The sequence below is a fragment of the Mytilus edulis genome, chromosome 9, assembly GCF_963676685.1.
Source record: "Mytilus edulis chromosome 9, xbMytEdul2.2, whole genome shotgun sequence".
NCBI classification, from domain to species: domain Eukaryota; kingdom Metazoa; phylum Mollusca; class Bivalvia; order Mytilida; family Mytilidae; genus Mytilus; species Mytilus edulis.
The window spans coordinates 36,528,876-36,550,142 of NC_092352.1; the positions used below are offsets into that span (position 1 = coordinate 36,528,876).

At 32.3% G+C, this 21,267-nt stretch overlaps 1 protein-coding gene across 3 annotated transcripts in view; it reads right to left on the reverse strand.

Annotated features, from left to right (window-relative positions):
- LOC139488258 (protein dimmed-like) overlaps positions 1-19,731 on the reverse strand; it is a 40,215-nt gene extending 20,484 nt beyond the window's left edge. For 2 of the 3 annotated variants that reach the window (XM_071273756.1, XM_071273754.1), the window contains exons 1-2: positions 19,585-19,731; positions 13,067-13,263 (exon numbers count right to left, since the gene is read on the reverse strand). The gene's annotated coding sequence lies outside the window, so the exon portion shown is untranslated. Of the gene's footprint in view, positions 1-13,066; positions 13,264-18,869; positions 19,057-19,584 lie in introns of those variants that run through there. The other variant, XM_071273755.1, reaches the window with a different exon arrangement.
- Between the last annotated feature and the right edge of the window lie 1,536 nt (positions 19,732-21,267).

Below are 21,267 nucleotides of genomic sequence, written 5' to 3' on the forward strand. Positions count from 1 at the left end.
ATCAAGCTACTTACACTGGGACTCGTTCCAAGAGTAAGACGGTCAGCATAACGTATTGATAATTTGATTAAACTTCTTAAAAATTCTTATTGTAAGGCTTTATTAGATTTTCCACGGATTACAAGTCATGTTGTCCATTCTGCTGTTTTATTTATTGTAGCTAAAGAGGGATGCAAAAGTACGAACTGATTATCCTTTTAAAAGCATAACATGTTTATTGGCTTTTGAACGGAATGTGAAGTGCGTTAGAGTATTTTGAATAAGAGCTTATTTGTATTCATTTCATATATTGATTCACGCCAAATGTTTACATTTTCTGGCAGAATTATACGCGTTAATTGTATTTTCTTAGTTTCCCTTTTAGCGTTTAGTCAAATCAATGCAATCTTGCAGTTAAATCCGGAATTTAAAAAAAAAACCAACAGCTTCCCGGAAGTATGATGCGGAAATATTGTAGTTTGTTACATTAAAAAACCTTGAAACCTAGATAATTAACGTTTCTGTCACATTTATCTACTGTTATCATTTATATAGGAGTTTGTGCATGTTTACTTAACTAACAAATGTAACTTAGTTTCCAGGATTTATTCAGGCTTCAAATAAAACACGTTGTATGACGGGGATATTTGTGGCCATTTTAGGTGTTTTATGATAACAAGATGTATTACTCTTACGGATCAAATGTGAGATAAGTGTCATTATTTGAGAAATGTATTCATTTAATCGTTTTCATCTGAACAACTCTTTCTGTACAGATACCTACGTTTTGATTTATATAAACATTACAATTAAAGGCAGGTAAATTGTAACTTTATTTCCATGAGTCTACAAAATACGTTATTTCACTTTGGAACTTCATACTCTAGAAGCATTTTTTCAATTCTTTATTGATATGACGTATATATTTGCAGAAAATCGATGTTAATGAAACAAACGACAAGAATTACTGCGCAAACATGCGGATGAACAGACATTTACAATTATTTAATGACTCCCGTAGTATATCGATTTTCATATTTTAAGAGCCCTTGTAAAGTTATCTAATACGATGCGCCCTTTTGGCTGTGCGGAATGTATGAATACGCTAAAACACGTCCGATCAATAAGTGACGATAAATCCGATGCAAAAAAGATTTACATGCATACTCTCTACAAAACATTTGCATTAACCTTTTAAGGGTCAGCAAGTGACCTGTTTAAAACCAATATTTTTAGTTCCATCTAAAATATCAACATTTTCAAGGGGCAGTCAATATTCTCGCCAGACATTCCGGTTGAACTTGTAGTGAATAGTGACCAGTTCCTCCTTGTGTAAGTCCCTATTGTGACTTGGAGATGATATAAGAGCGGTTCATTTGCCTTTATTTTTGTCGTGTGCATCTAGTGTTTGGTGAAATGAACTCATGCACCTTATCTTTTCTTTCCACAAGATGCAGAATAATCATGCAAAATCAAGACTATTTATTGAAAAAAAAACCAGCAGCTAATTTTAAACAATAAAAGTTCGTCCTTTATCTTAATTCTCTTATTTCCAATTTAGATTTGTACACATCTTGCTTTAAGTCACGATAAGTTTGGATCACGCGTTAAAACGTTCTTAAAATTTATCAGATTCAGTTCCATATTACAATGCAATAAGATAAGAAAACACGATATCTTTGTTAAAAATTTGGAAATGTTAAATATATTTTATTACTATCTATATATGTTTATCGCGCACGGCGTCCAAATAAGCCTGTGAATAATTCACTCTTGTTTTAAACTTGTTATTTTTTTGGTCGATTATCTAATAAACATTGAAGGCACCAGTTAGTTAAAATATTTAGATGTTGTAATTGATGGTAACAAAGAGGAAAACTGATCTGTCGTAATTCCCAGCTAAATCTACCTAAATTACAGTTAACTTGACATCCTTATTTTTGCTTTAGTAAGCTTGAATTTATTGTGTCTCGTAGGGGAAATAAACTTTCTAATATAGTAAGATTACATAATTTAAAAAGAAGAAAATAATAATCTGTTTTTCCCATTAACCTAAAAGACGAATACTTAGTCTACCATTTTATATTATGTTATTATTAAAACGTATCTGGTACAAGTTCAGAATTACGTTGAATGATTAATAAAAGTGTATGGGGATTTTTCTATAATAAAAATATCTGTTATTTTTTTTTTATAGTATATGTAAGTTTCTCAACACGAATTTTACGAAAGACAGCTAGAAATATATAAAAGTTTATATCCTTTCTAAATTTGATTAAAGAGAGATAAGCCATTTCTATTTACTATTAACCTAGTCTCTGATACTAGACTGACGCAAGAGGACATTTTTAGTTCTCTCATAAATATATTTCATCTAAACGGGTCAAAATCATAAAGCAATATTAAAATGATTTTAATATTGTAGTTTATGTGACTAATTTCAGAAAACTTATATGAGTCAACCTTTGTAGAGGACTACTTTGATATGTAAAATCAAAACAAATGATTTAACATATGTACTTGTGGTTTTTCATGGTCTTTTTTGCATTTTGTTACAAACATAGCCTTTTACATTCAATGTTTTTGACTGGAAACATTCTTTACATAATTAACCAATATGATATATTGTTGATTGATTAATTTAGTTTTTGTACTAAACAGAAGTCAAAGCTAAATATGTTATTTCCGGAAGTCTAAAAATACATGTTTAATCTATAAATTATTATAAATTATTTTTTTTTACGCAGAAAGTTTAAGAATAATAGTACAATATAAGTATCAACATGATCAATGAAATCATATACTGTAAACCTTGCCTTACTCTCCTGCTACATGGTTCTCTTACATCATAGAAACACACAGGATATTGAGTATCCTCTCTTGCTATGAGTCTCTTACATCATAGAAACACACAGGATATTGAGTATCCTCTCTTGCTATGAGTCTCTTACATCATAGAAACACACAGGATATTGAGTATCCTCTCTTGCTATGAGTCTCTTACATCATAGAAACACACAGGATATTGAGTATCCTCTCTTGCTATGAGTCTCTCACATCATAGAAACACACAGGATATTGAGTATCCTCTCTTGCTACGAGTCTCTCACATCATAGAAACACACAGGATATTGAGTATCCTCTCTTGCTACGAGTCTCTTACATCATAGAAACACACAGGATATTGAGTATCCTCTCTTGCTATGAGTCTCTTACATCATAGAAACACACAGGATATTGAGTATCCTCTCTTGCTATGAGTCTCTCACATCATAGAAACACACAGGATATTGAGTATCCTCTCTTGCTACGAGTCTCTTACATCATAGAAACACACAGGATATTGAGTATCCTCTCTTGCTACGAGTCTCTTACATCATAGACACACACAGGATATTGAATATCCTCTCTTGCTATGAGTCTCTTACATCATAGAAACACACAGGATATTGAGTATCCTCTCTTGCTATGAGTCTCTTACATCATAGAAACACACAGGATATTGAGTATCCTCTCTTGCTATGTGTCTCTTTCATCATAGAAACACACAGGATATTGAGTATCCTCTCTTGCTATGTGTCTCTTTCATCATAGAAACACACAGGATATTGAGTATCCATCCATGACACAAAATGAGTACATGCACAACAAAAAACACACAAAAAAGCAAAGGTATAGCGCTTTTATTGCTGTTCTTCATCTCAAAGTCATAGTGAGGCCTTAACACAGAGCGTTCATGCTTGCTATTGCTATGTTGTATACGATTGTCACTAATGAGGGAAGAACCTTTCTTTCAGGGGGATTCGTATTGCTTAATCGTCAGTTGTGTGTGTAGTGAAATGTCTGTTTGTCTTTTTTCATTTGGTTAAAATTTTCTTCGATTTAGGGTTTGAAATTTTTTATCACTTGTTAAAGTCTGCAAGCTTAGGGTTTGAAATTTTTCATCACTTGTTAAAGTCTGCACGCACTTCTGTTTTATTGACCACCTTAGCAGTATTGATAAAAATAAATCCAAAACTATAATGCGCACGCGAATCAATGCACTATAAATATTTTTTATATGTCTTTAATTCTTTCAACAGAATATGAAACTTGAAATATATTCGTACTTGTATGAGTTAAAGGACATGTGGGGTACGCGATAATAAGATAAAACCCACGACACATCAATAAATAAGATTTTCTAAAATATTTTTTGTGTTTGTCTTCGACCTCATGCCAGTAAAACAAAGCTATAACAGACGCAAAGCAAATAAAAACACTTTTATCTTTGATTCAATGATTACATTTTCACATTTAGATTTTTTTCAGTGTAAATTTGTCTGGTCTATTCTAGTCAAAAGACGCTTTTGTTTTTGGAATGACTCAGACGAAGTCGTACAACTGCTTTTATGTAACTATACCTATATATATATATATATATATATTGTGGTTTTAATGTTTTATTGGTATTTTACTGGGAGATGTAAAATGTAACGAAAAACAATCGCCATCAATAAATAACTAATGAAATGGTTGGTTTCTGTATTGAAAGTTTCATACAGATTTGGTTACCGTCAAGAAACAATTCCGTGGATGAAAAGTGTTCAGAGTTCAATAATCAATTTGAAGCAAGCTTCTTTTCTTCCATACACCTGATGTGTTCATCTTTTTTTTGGCAAACGATTTTAACAAATAAGCTGAATACAAGTCGCAGAATTAACCAGCAAGTGTGTATAAATAATTTTAAAACATTAGCATAAGGACAGTCAAACTTAAATGATTTCATATATATATTCAGTCTTTAAAGTTTGGGGTGGGGACGGTTGGCAAAAATATCTAATTGTAACCCTTCTTGTTTTTGGTAAATAATATTTCATTTCCTGGTATATGTTTGGCCTCAAAATATCTGTTAAAACACAGACATATTGACCATTATACTTTCAGAGAGATGTGTGGTGGGGAAGGGGGATATATACTTTCCGTCCCAACATAACAATTATTTACAAAAAACAATATCATCGACATCAACTGTCTGTATTTTAGGGATATCGAATTTTCCTATTTCTTAACAGTGCTCAAGTATCAATCAGCCATCATAAAAAGAGGGCATAGATCCTTCTAGATTCTATGTCTGAAACAAGGCCAAAGTTTTTAAATGCTAAATCATCATAGAGCCCGAGGATAGTTATGCTAAATACATTCTAAATTGTAAGTCTGAAACAAGTCTGCAGATTTTAAATGCTGAATAATTATAGTGGAAATGATGTAAAAAAAAAAAAGAAATATATATTATAACTGTTAAAAAGATTTTTGCTATACTTTATCATACAAAGCCAATGATCATCGTACCAGGCTCAATTCTGAGTAATTAAAAAAAAAAAGAACAGCTAATCTATCATATTGTGAATTATCTTCAAACGAAAGGTTATTTCCTTTAGATTTTCAAAGTTTATAAGTTTAGTTTTGATAAAGTGCACAACATGGGTTATTAATAGTTATAAGCTGTTCTATAACCTGAAGCAATATGTTCTTTGATGGATGAATTTGAATAACATTTGACAGATAGTAAAGAACAATAACTGAATAGTAAGCAGACAATTACTTGTCAAGTCGTTGTCCGAAATGGATCATTCTTCTAAAGGTGTCATTTTTCACCGACGTGAGGGTGTTAGGGTGATATTTCACTTATTATTTTTATGTATAGATTCTAATCAAGAGAAAACATCAATCACATATGACATCGGTTCTACGAGAAATATATCTAAGGTTATGACATAATTAGTATAAAATATGTGAAACGTCTTTTGAAAAAAAATATTATGGTATATATATATAAGGGTTATGTCCGAACAGATAAAACTATAAATAGCAGCCCATCTTTTGTCGTGTGCGATACCTTTCAATGCAATGCTATAGGCATATAATCATATACAAATTGCATATGTGCCTTAGAAACTTTACATGCACGTTTCACGAATTTTGAAATTAAAAAAATCAATTATACAATACACATTTGGTAAAGTAGATATTGTTTTAAGGTAAACTGGTCATGATTTGAAATTTGCCAATGTTTCCAACACATTTTAAAAAATAAACGTTTTTTGGCAAAGCATAATCTGCTAAAGATGGCAGAAATGGCAAAATGTTCTTCTTGTTCTACTGAATGGTTTCATAATCATATTAACATAATTATGCAATTCAAAGTTTACAAATCGTGATCGCAGTTTTAAATGATGGTTCACATCTCAATTTTTCCAAAGACATTATAAAACAGAATTACAATTCATTTTGTGACTAATATGTTTGGATTTCATCAAACCGCATTGTTTTTGGTTAAGTCTTTTTTTATCTAAACAAACCCATTTGTCGACGAGACGAATTTATTACATAGCTATTAAAATGATGTCTTATGTCGGATTTATTAGATAATATTTTTGCTTTGCCATGTAATGATCGATATGTCAGCTTCTTGCTAGTCACAAAAAACTCGGACCTAATGTAATCTTTAATTGGTTTTCCTTGTAACTCTGATCATTCTAATATCCGATGCTCAACATTGATAGACGGACACGGCAATGTACTCCGAGCACCGGAAACCTCTACATATGTCGAATGATCATAATCGGTCTACTAACAAGTGCATTATAATGTTACATGCATGGAAAACATTAAAACTGCAATATAATTGTAAAACTATTTTTGATGAAAGAAATTATGGACATGAGTTAACATTGTGTACGACAAGGAATTCGTGGTTTGTGACATTGCTTACACATAATGTAGCACAACACACTTTTATGACAAATTTAGTAGATCTATTAGTTATGCTGTCCGTTTTGGCCGAATCATTTTGTGCTTATATATAAAGATATATGTGTATGACTATATTCGTCCAAATTGAATAAAAAGTTTTTCGTCAGTACTTATAATGATTGCGCACGGTCTTGTTATTGCTAACACATACTTTGTATTTTCATTGCATAGAATCAAGGCGATTATAAAAAAAAAAAATCCTTTATTTTTTTCTTCAACATGGATTTGATTCACGTTACTTTATAGTGTTCCAAATATATCGTAGACACATTTCATATGATCTATTTCTAATCACTGTTATAACTTGTTTTGGATATTCATTGAATAAATGAATATTCTTAAGTAGATAATTACCATCAACTGCTTACATTTATTAAAAGATGTAAATATGTCATACCTTGATTACTATATTCTATTTGGAAAAGAAGCTGTTGAAGGCTGATCTTTCAAGCATTTTTTAAAAACTTATTCACAACCTCATTAGACTGTGGATGATTTAGATTTTGTCATCATGTAGATACTTATTTTTGTTGTTGAAGACTGTATGTTGACTTCTCGATGTTTGTTGTGAAGTTGTTGTCTCATCAAATACCTGTTCATATTACTATAGAAACTATTACATAAGAAGATTTGGTATATTAACAATGAGACGACTCTTCACAATAGACCAAATCATGTCGAAGTTATGTGTGTGTGTTTAATACTTTTAGTATTTCTTACACATGTTTTCCTATTTTACGTATTCTTTATCGTGTCCGTTTAATTTTAAAACAACTGTATTTTATACGTGCTGGACCTTGACAAGGGCAACACATTCGAAAGATTAAAAAATAATTAATAATCAAAGTGTAAATTACAAACCATAAAATAGGACCCGTGTCTCGAGCGTTTGTGATATATCCCTACATTCGTGATAGGAGGTATGACAAGAGCCATAAGTTGGCACGTGATAAGTAGTTTAGTTACTCAAGCTTTTCAAAATTATGTTAATTTTATTGATAAATGAACAGGTTAATTTAATCTGGACTCTTTAGTGTAGAAGAATCACTTGTGATGGTACTGTGATGTCATAAACATGTTGAAACTGACAGTAAGCAAAAACGTATCTATGATACCAGACTTTGAAACTTATAATTGTGTATGCCGTCTGAAACGTTTCGTTTACAAAAGACTCACCAGTGAAGCTCAATTGCAAAAAGTTTAAAGGCCAAAATAAAGTACGAAGTTGAAGAACATTTCGTATAAAGCATCCTATTGTCAAAAACAGCTTAGATATCTTTTCCTGGGGATAGAGAATTTTAGTATTTCCACCATTTTAAACATATATTGGGACTGGACATTGAGCAACAGCCTTACGGAAAAAAGACATATTACTCACAATAACATCTGAATGGGGTTCATGACAAGAACTTAAAAAGAGGCTATTTGTTTTGCAGTTTACACAGTTATGCAATAAATCTAAGACGTTTGAAGCCCTATTGCAAAATAAAAAAACAAAATTTAGCACGAAATCCAAGAAGTTTGAAACCGTAATGCAAAGATGCAAAACATATATAATTTAGGAATAAAGATAACGATGTCTTACAGACTTTTTGTCTTTGAACATCTGAAGGACGTATTTAGTAGCTTTGTAATACTTTGATTTTAAAATTCAAGATGCTAACTGAAAAGTAGCATAAATATTATACCCTATCCCTAAGCGAATGCTTTTGGCAAATTTATTATATATGTATCCCTGGTGTGAAGTGTTTCATTTGAAAAGTAATTACATGTATGATTATTGAGGTTATTGATATTGGAGACGTCAGAGGTCTCAGAGGTCTCTGACGTCTCTGAAAAAAGAGCACATCGAAAAAAAGAATGAACAGGTAACCAAGACGTATATGCAAAAGATCCATTTATTTTATGTTTTATATCATGTTGATGCTATATTATTACACGGAGGATCGAATTGCAGTAGGATAGTTGTATGCTTTTAGAAATTTTGTCACATTTTTCACATTTACTTTTTTTCCGCAACACACAACACATTAATAGATGAAGTACAGCTCATATGCATTTACACTCTATATTCTGAGATAAATGCACGTAGCTTTATACACTTTCATACTTTCTGCAATGTTCTAAAAGCGAACTTTCTTTAATATTTCCCTCTAATCTATATGAAAACGACCAAGAACATGTGCATTGTCGTATTTCGACTCTCTGCTAATTGCACTGAGTTGAAATTTATTATTTTATGAATGTTGAGCGAGGCTGAATAATAGTTGTCATGTTATTTAATGGTCTTATTCTACTTTCATAGAACACGATGCATCTGTTTCAAATTAAAAAAAAGGCAACAGTAGTATACCGCTGTTCAATAGTCATAAATCTATTAAGCGAAGACAAATCCGGATCTCAAAGCAAACGTGAGGGACACATATTAACTATAAGAGGAAAACAACGAAACAACAGAAACACTGAAGTGCTACAAAAACAAACTCCAACATACATATAGAAACGAACTATTTGAAGACAATTGCCAATTTACTGGCATAGAATTTAAAAAATGAAGCTTTTGTCGACTGATAAAGAAAATCTGCAGTTTTTTCATTTCATTATCATGAGAAAATATATTAATTTATCATTTACGTACACTTTTTTAACATCATATATTCTAGTGTTTAGAAATAGGTGTCCTTAAACCAGAGATGAAAACAACTAAAAAAACCCAACTGTATATATGTACCCAGTTTCTGTATCAATATCAACCTCAACTTAGGCGTGATCGATATAATAAAAGAGAAGGAATTAAAAAAAATCTTAATTTGAATACATGTCCACAGTGGTCTTTCGTATGGTCAATGATTGGATTTGCACATTAAAGTCATTTGACTAGATGATATGAAGGTTTCAACCATAAGATTGAGAGGACGAATATACCACACAGCAAAGATTTGAATGTATGGTAGGTGAATATATAGTTTAATTAACAAGTTGTCAATCAAACATGTTACTATCTGTTTAGTATGTACAAATATGCCTCTCTATGGCCCGATAATTAATTAGCGTATATGATTTGCCAATGTAAAACGAATAATATTGAATATGCATGTACATGTATGAGGATATGATATTTTAAGAACATTCAAATTGTTAATTTGCACTTATTATGAGAGAACTGTTAAGAAGATTTATTGCGTCTTATGAGGCTATCTTCTTCAAATAAAGATTATTATCATTATTATTTGTTTTGTTTTTTGTTTCTTTTGTTTTTTGTTTGTTTGTTATTATAATTAATTTAACATGAAATGAACACACTGTTTTCTTATTCAAATCTAAATCCTGTTCTTCGATCACAACTATGGCTCCCTTACATTATGCAAAAAGACCTGAAAACCAACACGAAACACAGCATAATCAATACTCGTTTATATGACAGTTGTTATCCATTCGTTTGATGTGTTTGAGCTTTTAATTATGCCATTTGATTAGGGACTTTCCGTCTTGAAATTTCCTTGGAGTTCAGTATTTTTGTGATTTTATTTTTTCTGCTTCACATACTATACACAGGTTTGAGACTATATTACTTGGATTTGGAAACTCATGTTGCCTACATTATCAGAGGATCCAGGGTCCTAGGAAAAGGGGTATTATTGTGGAAATGTCAAAAATAACGTCCAACATAGCAAGGCGAAACAGATATTGACTGATGTTAAGTAAACAAATTATGTTTTTTCTGCTAATCAAAGGAAATTGGGTGCATGCCCCATAAATCCGCCACTGATCACATCAAAAGAACTGTATGAACACCACACAATTATTATTTGCATGGCTGTTTTTATGTAAAAAGAGGTAACTATCTGGTAACTTCTACTCTATTTACTTTTTCCAATCTCTTTGGTCTCACTATAAGAAGAAACTCCAAATGAATAAAGTTTTAATGGATTGCTGGGTTGTTTATTTCAATCTGATTCTAGTCAATCATTAATTGAATCAGTCAATTCGAACATTATGCACGACTGCGAGATTATGTATAACAGGTGGCAAAGTATGTATATTAGGTAGTTAAGCGTACATCTCATTTATCTATATATATTTGGCCATAATATGATAGTATTATATTCAATAATTCCATGAACAGGATCACTTTTTTGGATGTACAAACTTTAAAAAAAAAAAATGTTATTTTTGGGGGGGGGGGGGGGGGGTCTTATCTAATTAAAAAGATTTTGTTTTTCAATACTCTGTTAATTTATGTTGACCATCTTTGATAGCTGACTTTTCATTTTTCATGCATAAATATTTTCAACAATGTGTGGTTCAACACATATTCAATCTCAATGGGGATTACGAATGTTTGCCCAGTTTGACAGTTGCAATCATTATGTCAGCATAATTCATGTTCACCCCCCCCCCCCCCCCCCCCCCCCCCCCCAACTCAGGAACATTAAATGGTCATCCTCCACGGCATATTCTTCTAGCACGTCGGGTTCTAACTTCTTTTTGTTTGTTTTAAAGCCAACACGTTTGTATTAAAGAAAAGATCATATAATAGTGTTAAACAGATATAAATTGATCATACTTTACCCTGTAGCTTCTCCGAAAATAAAACATTGAATTATCAACTAGATTTTATTAACTTTTTATTATTCAGAAGAAAGGAGTTTCGAAAATGTGAATATATATAATGCCAAGTCTTACTGACATAATTTGACTGTGTCGTGAAACCTAGTCAAAAGGCAGAACTCTCAGATATTTGCAAAAAATAGTCTAGTTCTGAGAACATTTAGGCTAAATTATTATAGAGCATAAGCGTCGTGGCCAAACATTTGTTTCATCATTGAATAAATAAACACAAAATATATTTACTGTTTAAATACTTCATTTTAAGGCGACAGTTGTGGTCTATATTATTTCTGATTATGTACATGTCAAATAGTGCAGTTTGCTTCTAGATTAGTAGTTCACTTGTAAGTTCTTCCTTTTTAAAACTCTTCATATTTGCAATTGCATCAACTTTGTTAATTGACTCTCAGATTATATGGGAAATCACCGATTATACCAGTTTATGTTACTATTATTAATGATAATTACTTTTTTATGTACCATCATATTCACCACCAGGATATGATTTCAAAAGGTCAATGACATTTTTTAGGTAACATGTAAACACATATAACAATGACGTTTAACATGTAAATATATTTTTATACATCATAACATTAAACCTATTGTGTCATTTGACAATAGCACTCTTTCACGTATATCTATCAAACAGTGCACACAGTTTGGTTTGCAAAACAAAATAAAAAACAATAATTTGATGACTTGTAGTTTTGATTTTTTATATACATGTATTTACATAAAATTGAGAACGGAAATGGGGAATGTGTCAAAGAGACAACAGCCCGACCATAGAGCAGACAACAGCCTATTTTGAAAACAATTACCGATATTCAAGACGATTCTAGATATTTCATTTTTTTTATAATGCAGAAAAAACAAGCGTGTACCGAACACAAGGATGCTAATTCAATTATTTATTAAATGAAATTTAAAATCAATGCCCATTTTTCCTTTTTTTCTCTCTCAATTGTTTGATGCTCTATAATGTTTACATGACTTATATTTGACTATTAAACCTTTGAACTTGAGTATACATTATGAAGGACATTCCCGTTAAAACGTCTGTATATCGATCATATAGGATTATATAAACAAGAAACAATATACATTGTATCGGCGATATTAAGAATGGTTATACTGTATATCTCCGTACGATTTCCAAAGTGTTCCATTGAATTTAATTCATTTTGCCCAATCTTTAGTTTTCTGTCTAAACTCAGGTGGACAAATCGTCATTTGTTTTCTTTTGATGATGGTGATATCTGTCTTTCATTGACTTATAATTGCTTGTCTTGGTATTTTAAAACTTTTTTGATCTAGCTATTCATTTTTCTTCTCACATATTTGACCCATTTACATGACGATATGACAAGTATGTCATAAGCCTGAGACAAATAACTGACCTTAGGTAATTTAATTACCGGTAACCACGTAATCGAAAATATTTACATATCTAATGCATTTAAAAAAAAAGAAATCTATTTTGTTTATTGCCATCAGATCGATGAGTGCACTTCATTTTGCTCCTGATTGATAATTGATAAATTGCATTTATAAACGTCAAAAATGTCATAATATTTACATATAATTTACAAAGTATGCACCACATAGCTATATATGAATATATATATATATGTATTCAAAGGATATAAGTAAGAACATTTTATAAAATGCTACTTACCGATTATTTTGGGTGATATACAGGGTTGTCGTGTTCCACTAAAACTATTTCCTTAAAGAAGTTTACTATGTAATAATCTCACGGTCTATGGATTAAAGAAGGAAGAGGCGGAGCTAACAACACTTTGTCGGTGATCTATCAAAATCTGTCACAGGTTTTTCATTCATGAATGAGTTCTTATGAGATTGAGTACAAATCTGTAATATATCGGATAATGTTAAGATGAGGAGAAACAACATTATCTAAATGTTAAGAAATGTTCAAAGTGATCTGTGACTTGGTAGACTACAAAACATGAAACCAAAAAGTCCAACATAATGTTTTATATCAAATTACGGCAATGCAAGGACATGTAAATTTCATTACGTTTCTTGTTTTTAAAATACTAGTATTTTATTGTGACATAACACAATCATGAAATACACATAATGTCAAAGCAAAAATCAAAGGTCAATATATTAAATGTGTAGTTGGTCAACATTTTATATTTTACATATTATATTTTTCATTTAACTAGTAAAAATAAGACACATTAGTAATTTATATAAGTATACAAATCGTTCAGAGAGAACAAGATGATGATGATGATGATGATGATGATGATGATGCGAATGGTGATGAAGATGATGACGGAAGAAGATGCCAACTACAAGATGATACAATCAATGATGCAGAGGAGGAATTTGATGGATGACGAAAACGACAATGATGAGGAGGACAAGATGATACAAATGATGATGAGGGAGGAGGAGGTTGATGACGACGAAGACAACATCTTCGAGGAGGGCAAGATTATTCTAATGATAATGCGAAGGAGGAAGATGACGACAAAGAAGACGCCAAATACAGGATGATACAAATAATGATGCAGAGGAGGAAAATGATGACGAAGAAGACGCAAACTACGAAGGGGACAAGATGATACTAATAATGAAGCAGAGGCAGAGGAAAGTGATGATGATAAAACGACAACGATGAGGAGGAGAAGATGATGTAATGATGATGAAGGAGGAGGAGGTTGAAGACTACAAAGACGTCAACAACGAGGAGAACAAGTTGATGATGATAGTGATGGTGCGGAGCAGGCTGACGACAACAACGACGAAGATGACAACAACGACGATGCGGAGTACTACAAGATGGAGATAATGAAGATAAACATTTTTTTTGTGGATAATAAGAGCTGCTCATAATTAAAGTTTGATAAATGTCTATTAAATAATCATGATTTTTTTTAGCAATTGTATAAGAAAAAGAAAAATAATGTTTAAAAATCTGCTGAATCATCTTATAACTTTTTTATCAAGCATATTGTCAATACATTTTATAAAGATTCTGGTTGAAGATAAAGAATCATTAAAAAAACGAAACCGTCTTTGCCTGTGCATAAATCTTTAACCGGTATCGTTCAAAGCACATTATAATGACATCAACAACTGCAGTATTTAAAACAATATTAAAAATCAAAATGCAAGCCAGCTGTGATCAATAAAATTTATATATGTAAACCACCTGTGCTCCCCCATATAATTGTTAATTCACATCAAGGAGATGATAGCATACACAATTATACGAAGGACGTTACTTGATTAACGTCGTTCCATATATATATATATATATATATATGATAATATGGACTGACTAAATACTAAATATTGTTTCCCCTTCAAAACTTGTCAACTTCAAAAAGTGTATAATCATTAAACGAAGGTGATGTATTTTGTTAGACCTCAGTTAAACTACAATTAAATCTTTTTTGCAATCATAATAAAAGAGTATGCATTTTGAAGTAAATTAAACTCCTACAAAAAAAATCCCATTTCAAGTTATCAAATATTTGATGAGAATTGAGGAATTTACTTTCCGAAATTTACGTCCTTATTTGAACCATGCATATTTCGCCTCTCGTGTTACTCATATAATTAATTTTCTATAAGTTTGGCTTCGGGCGTACACGAAGGATCGTTTATTGCAGATCGAACAAGTGTGATTCTCGCCAAAGATAGTAACATACGTTTCTAGTATACCTAGGTATTTTGGTTGATATTTCATGCCTCAGTGTGTTTTGTGAATTTGACCTACTAGTAATTCTTATAACCTACCACTGGGTCAACGCCACTGGTAGTTGTCTGTTTCGTCAATCCATCAGTAAAGGCCCAGTCTTTGACATGTTTTCAAAGAGATTGTGACAGAAATTGTCAATTAACAAATTTATGAAGTTATTTTTTCACTGTAGTGCTAAAGTACGGACATAATTGAATGGAAAACAACCCCGCTCCAACGGCGTTGGTGTCGAACTCTGTCAATATAAAAGAAAGAAGATGTAAATGATTGCCAACAGGACAACTTTCCACCAAAGTTCAAATGAAATGTTACAAATTTTGTTGCATTGCCTCTTGATATTAGACTGTCCCCCAAGCATATCAAATGTTCTTCTCCTGAGTTAAACAGCGTGTTTTCAGAGTTGTATTGTCTGCCTCCACACTATTCAGTATGTGCATTTCCTTTCTTTAAATTAAACAAAAAACCGGTGTAGCAAACAAGGAACATTGCTCTTATTTTATGTTACTTTATTGGCTAATTTATTTTCTAAGTTTTCAAGCAAAACAATATTCTTAACTGTTTGCTATTCTGGTTTGTTGTGTTTTGTTTCATTTTTATTAAATGCTTTGTTGATTTGTTTTCATTAGTGTCGGTGTTAATTTACTTCAAGTAAAAAATGAAGAAAGAGAAAAACAGGATACATTACGCGATGTTTTATCGTCTGAATAAATGGAGATAGTGGATACGGTAATAAATGCGCAAAACAAATAATGACACAATAAACAAGAAAACCTTTAGAGTTATTTAACAATAATACACATTTTCAAGCTAATAAATTTCTATAAATTACCATCACTCAAAAGTTAAAAGCTACATTTCCAGAACATTTCAGCGGAATGTATTAGACAACAAAGCACCGACAGAGAGTGACAGAGATTCGAAGATGAGGAAAGAAGATTGGCAGTCAAAGGATTATGACAGCAGAAAAGCAGAATACAACCATCTGTTAATATGAATAATTTCTTTTGGAAAGTGACCTTAGGCTGAATGGAGACCGGGGAAGACCAGTGACGATGGAGACACAGCTGACAGCCAGAAACAGAATGTCATGGGCTATCCTAAGTGTGGTTTCCGTGAAAGAACACCAAAGACAGCTACTACACAGAATGAAGAAACATAAAATTAAACAGCTATGGACCAAGCTCGAAGAACTAAACATGCAGTACAATGGAATAGTTATCCAAGGTACCAGGGTTATAATTTATACACCAGACGCGCGTTTCGTGTACATAAGACTGATCAGTGACGCTCAGATCATAATAGTTGTAAAGCCAAACAAATACAAAGTTGAAGAGCATTTAGGACCCACAATTCGAAAAAGTTGTGCCAAATACGGCTAAGGTAATCTTCTCCTGGGATAAAAAAATCCTTAAGTTTTCGAAAAATTCAAAGTTTTGTAACAGGAAATGTATAAAAATGATAATATAATTGATATTCATGTCAACACGAAAGTGCTATCTACTGGGCTGGTGATACCCTCGGATACGAAAAGTCCACCTGCAATGGCATCGACCCAGTGGTGTAAATAGTTAGGGGTCAGTTGAAGGACGCCTCCGGGTGCGGGAATTTCTCGCTACATTGAAGACCTGTTGGTGAACTTCTGCTGTTGTTTTTTTCTATGGTCGGGTTGTTGTCTCTTTGGCACATTTCCCATTTCCATTCTCAATTTTATCAAAGATACCAGGATTATAATTTTATACGCCAGACGCGCGTTTCGTCTGCATAAGACTCATCAGTGACGCTCAGATAAAAAAAAAGTTATAAAGCAATGAGGTACAGCATTTATGAATAATCTGCCTATCAAACAGTAATAGCGATGAGTTGAGAAGAACTAGAAAATAGAGAGCCGTGGTGTAGTGATAAGGGCATCGGACTACTAACACAGGGGCTCCTGGTTCGATCCCCGTTCCAGGGGAAAAAATACAGGGACGATAAATGGCTGACCCGTTTTAAGAGAGAGCCATATATCTTGCACGTAAAAGACACCCTTGTAGATTTCAAAAAAGAGTAGGCAAATGTTGCTACAAGGCAGCACTCGCACCCGCAAAGTAAAAAGGGATTAATATAAGTTGCAATAATTTGTTTCCCAATCCACTATAAATAAATATGTTTAAAACCGACAAGAACTAGAAGGACAGAACATCTCAAGAATAGTACTAAAAGGAAAGCGAATAAAATAGCGAATTTCAGCAAGAATCCATATTCATGTAACGACACAAAACACTGTTGGGTGAATGAATTACAGGACAACTTCATTGTATTAAGGATGAAGTAGAAAACACACTTTGACAAAGTGTGAGAGGTACTTTTGGGATATTGTTTAAGAGTTGAAGAAGAAGAACAACCTACAATAAACTTTGAAACGAAGGAACAGACATGGAAAGAAGTTAGTGAGGTTGTAAAAAAGGCAAGAACATACAAAGTCTACAAGACATACCAAAGATGTTCATAAAAGCTATTCCAAACACTGGAAATTAGGGACCATTCCTGAAAGCTGGCAGAGAGCAAAAGGGTGATTGTACCAAAGGAAAAAGATTCACAGTTTATAACAATTTAACTGATGAGCGTATAGAGGACAAACTACTTCTCTGTATTGTCAAACAGGATGATAAAGTATATGATAGAGAATGGTAACAACGATACGTCTATGAAGAAATGAGTCATTGCAGATTTTTCATGGTGTGTTGAACATACTACTGTTCTAAGGCAAATAATACGTGAGGTAAAGACTGGAAATAAGAATTTTGCAGTTGTATGATTAGCCCTGGCAAATGCATGTCGATCAGAACCACACAAATTGATAGGGATGGCAATGGATCTATACCAAATTCCAGATCACATCAAGAAGATAGTTCAACATTATTTTGGTGGAATATAGGTACGATTTCCTGTTCATAATAAGATAACAGCATGAAAGAAGCTAGAAATATGAACAGCAACGTGTTGTACCCTCTCACCAATACTCCTTATTATGAGCATGAATATCAACATGAAGGCAGATGAAAGAGAACCAATAGGTTCAGAGACAGATATAGGGATACACCCACCAGCATCAAGATGATTCATAGACGACATAACAGTTACAAAGCCTTCCCCTATTCAAGCAAGATGGAAACGTTTAGCACTGGAGGAAGTAGTCTCGTTGGACAGGATTAAATACATTTTAACGTTTTAGTCAGTCCCCTCACATAGGAACTCAAGTTGATCAGTGCCTTTTGCAATCGAATGCTTTTCCCTCATAAAGGCTGACCAGAATGTCTTTTTTTAAAATTAGATATGTTTACGGGCGACTTGATTCGACCAACTCATAACACATTTACCAAATATATTTAGTGTCTGTAATGTTTAAATGTCACTTTCAGATAACTAATTGATTAATTCTATTTAACATCTAGAAAAGGATAGCGGAAATATAATTTTGAACAATACATTTATTACTTCCGATGTTCATACTGAATTCAACACTAAGCTATGATTTTTTTTTTATATTATTGCATATTTTAATAGTTGAAAAAAATGTTGATAATTTTAATATCGGTCTGTATGAGGGAAAGCTTGTGGTTACAAAAAGCTCTGGTTATTTGAGTTCCTTTGTTAGGGGAGTAAATATGGATATATTATTACAAAGTGATAAGTAGGAATTAAACTGTGCACCATCATTTAGTATCAATGTATCTGGATTATCAAAGTAAAAGCTTACCATTGTAGCATTGCGACTGAGTTGATAGGCAGTTTGGAGATTTTTTATCCATAAAAGTTCACAGTTTCCTTGAATAATTTTTTTTGCTTGTCCAATCTTCTTTTGAATAATTACCAAATATTATTTCATATTAGTTCATACCACTACGTCTTTTCACTAACCTGAGTCTTTATAAATCGTGATTTATCTAAAACAACACTATCCTTGATACATTTTATGGAAATTCACATTGGAACTCTTGTATAAAAATCAAAGTTATGAATGTTCTTGATAAAACTAGGGATTAATATAATAAATTCTACGAACTACGCTTATTATCTGACAATAATAAGGTCTCGGATATCGTTTGTAGTAATGAATTTGGGGAAGACCATATTCTGATTAGTTAGAATGCTTAAAAAATGTGAATGGGGTGAATTCACAACAAGGTATGACAATTTCATATAATTTATAGACATTAATTGCACACCTGCAAGTATAAATTACTTTAATTCATGCGATACAAGCGCATTCAGTTTAAAATTTTCAACGCATATGAATAAATCAAAAATTGTACAAATCAATTAGTGTTCACAAAGCAATTCTTTGTGTGCATGCATCAAATTACAAATGTACGTTCTTCTTAAAATTATTTTCAAAATGTCTGCAATAAAAAAAATGAATTGACACATTGCATTCTATAGAACATATAAATCATTATGCTTAATGTTCTTACCTTTGGGAAACGTGTAACATGTTAAACTTTCCACCCAAAATAAAACTAAGAAACATCTTATTTACATGTTTTACATTATTTTAATGTTGTGTTAAGTCAGCATTGTAAGACATATCCTTTGAACGGATATATTTTTCAATTGTGTATGAGCAAAATTTCATTGTGGTTATGTTATAAAAAAACAATTGTACGGTTGTTGTTAAATTATTGTGTCCTGTATACATTTTTAAAGGGATAACTATCAAGTCTCTTTTTAATCGTTTGAAACAATACTAGATAGATGCAGATATGTGGTTTGTTAGCTGTACCTGTAGACATCTTTGATATATATAAAACTAAATTAATTACAACATAATGAATGAAAAACAAATACTAGTATCCAACACAGCAACAAACGATCGCGACAACCAATCAATTACAGGCTCCTGACTTGGGACATTCACTTACGAATGTGGCGGGGTTAAACATGTTAGCGGAATTCTTACCCTTCCCTAACCTTGGACAGGGGTCATGATTGTGTAACAGTTTAACATAAGAACAAGCTATTAAAATCAATTGATAAAAGCTGACGAATCAGATGGATACAAATTGAAATTATTGAAATTTAAATTTACTGAAAGTATAAAATCTAATATTGTAGTTAGATCTTTGAATATTGTCCTTTGCTAACATTGACTCCAGCGGTACCAGCATTTGGAGTATATGTGTCTCAATTTATACGTTACTCTAGAGCTAGCTCAAAGGACGTTGATTTTGTTGAACGAGAAATACTGCTTTCCTAAAAGTTGCTAAGACAGGGCTATGAATCAATCAAATTAAGGTCATCACTCAAGAAAATTTACGGTCGCCATCATGAGCTGATTGGCCATTATGACAAAAGTGTGTCAGAAATCATATCTGATATTTTTCCTCAGTCATTATTACCTTCCATCATTACCGAACTGAACAAAGAAATAACACGATGGGTGCCGTATACGGTCCAGGAAATGCTTACCCTTCCGGAGCACCTGATTTCACTCCCGGGTTTTAGTGGAGTTCGTGTTATTTCTTAATTATTATTTATAACTGTTGATGTGAATGTCCTTTGGTTTTATGAGTCTTTGTTTACTCCTTGGTTTTGATTGTTATTGTCTTAGATAGTAAATGCGTTTAATACTTAAGGAGTGTTACTGATTAATACTTTTGTGTGGAAGAACATGGTTTAATTGTTTGTTGAAATTGGACTTTGAACTACCTTTCAGTAAGTGCAAGTACTCTTATGCCCATACTTTGGGTCATTGTCACTCTGTACATTTTTTTCGTGCTTAGTACCGATGTGATGAGTAGAACTCTTTTCATTTTGCATTTCATTGACAGTTTATTAGTATGTTGTGCTGCTATACAACTGTCCCATGTTATAGGAAAGTTTGAGCGCTCAGAACTTAGTTTAACCCCGCAATTTTCGTTATGGCCGATGCAAAGCAAGAACCCTGTGATGCAGTGGTAATTGTCTGCCAGGAACATTGATTTGCTGTATGTATTTACCTAGAAGCATGTCAATAATTTTCCCTTTTAAATTGCTCATATTTTGATATAGTGCGTCTTGAAAAGCTTATATAAGGTATGGGTTATATAGATGTTGAAGGCCATACAGTGACCTCTAATTTTTTACATCCTTGTCCTTTGGGCTATGATGGATTGTCT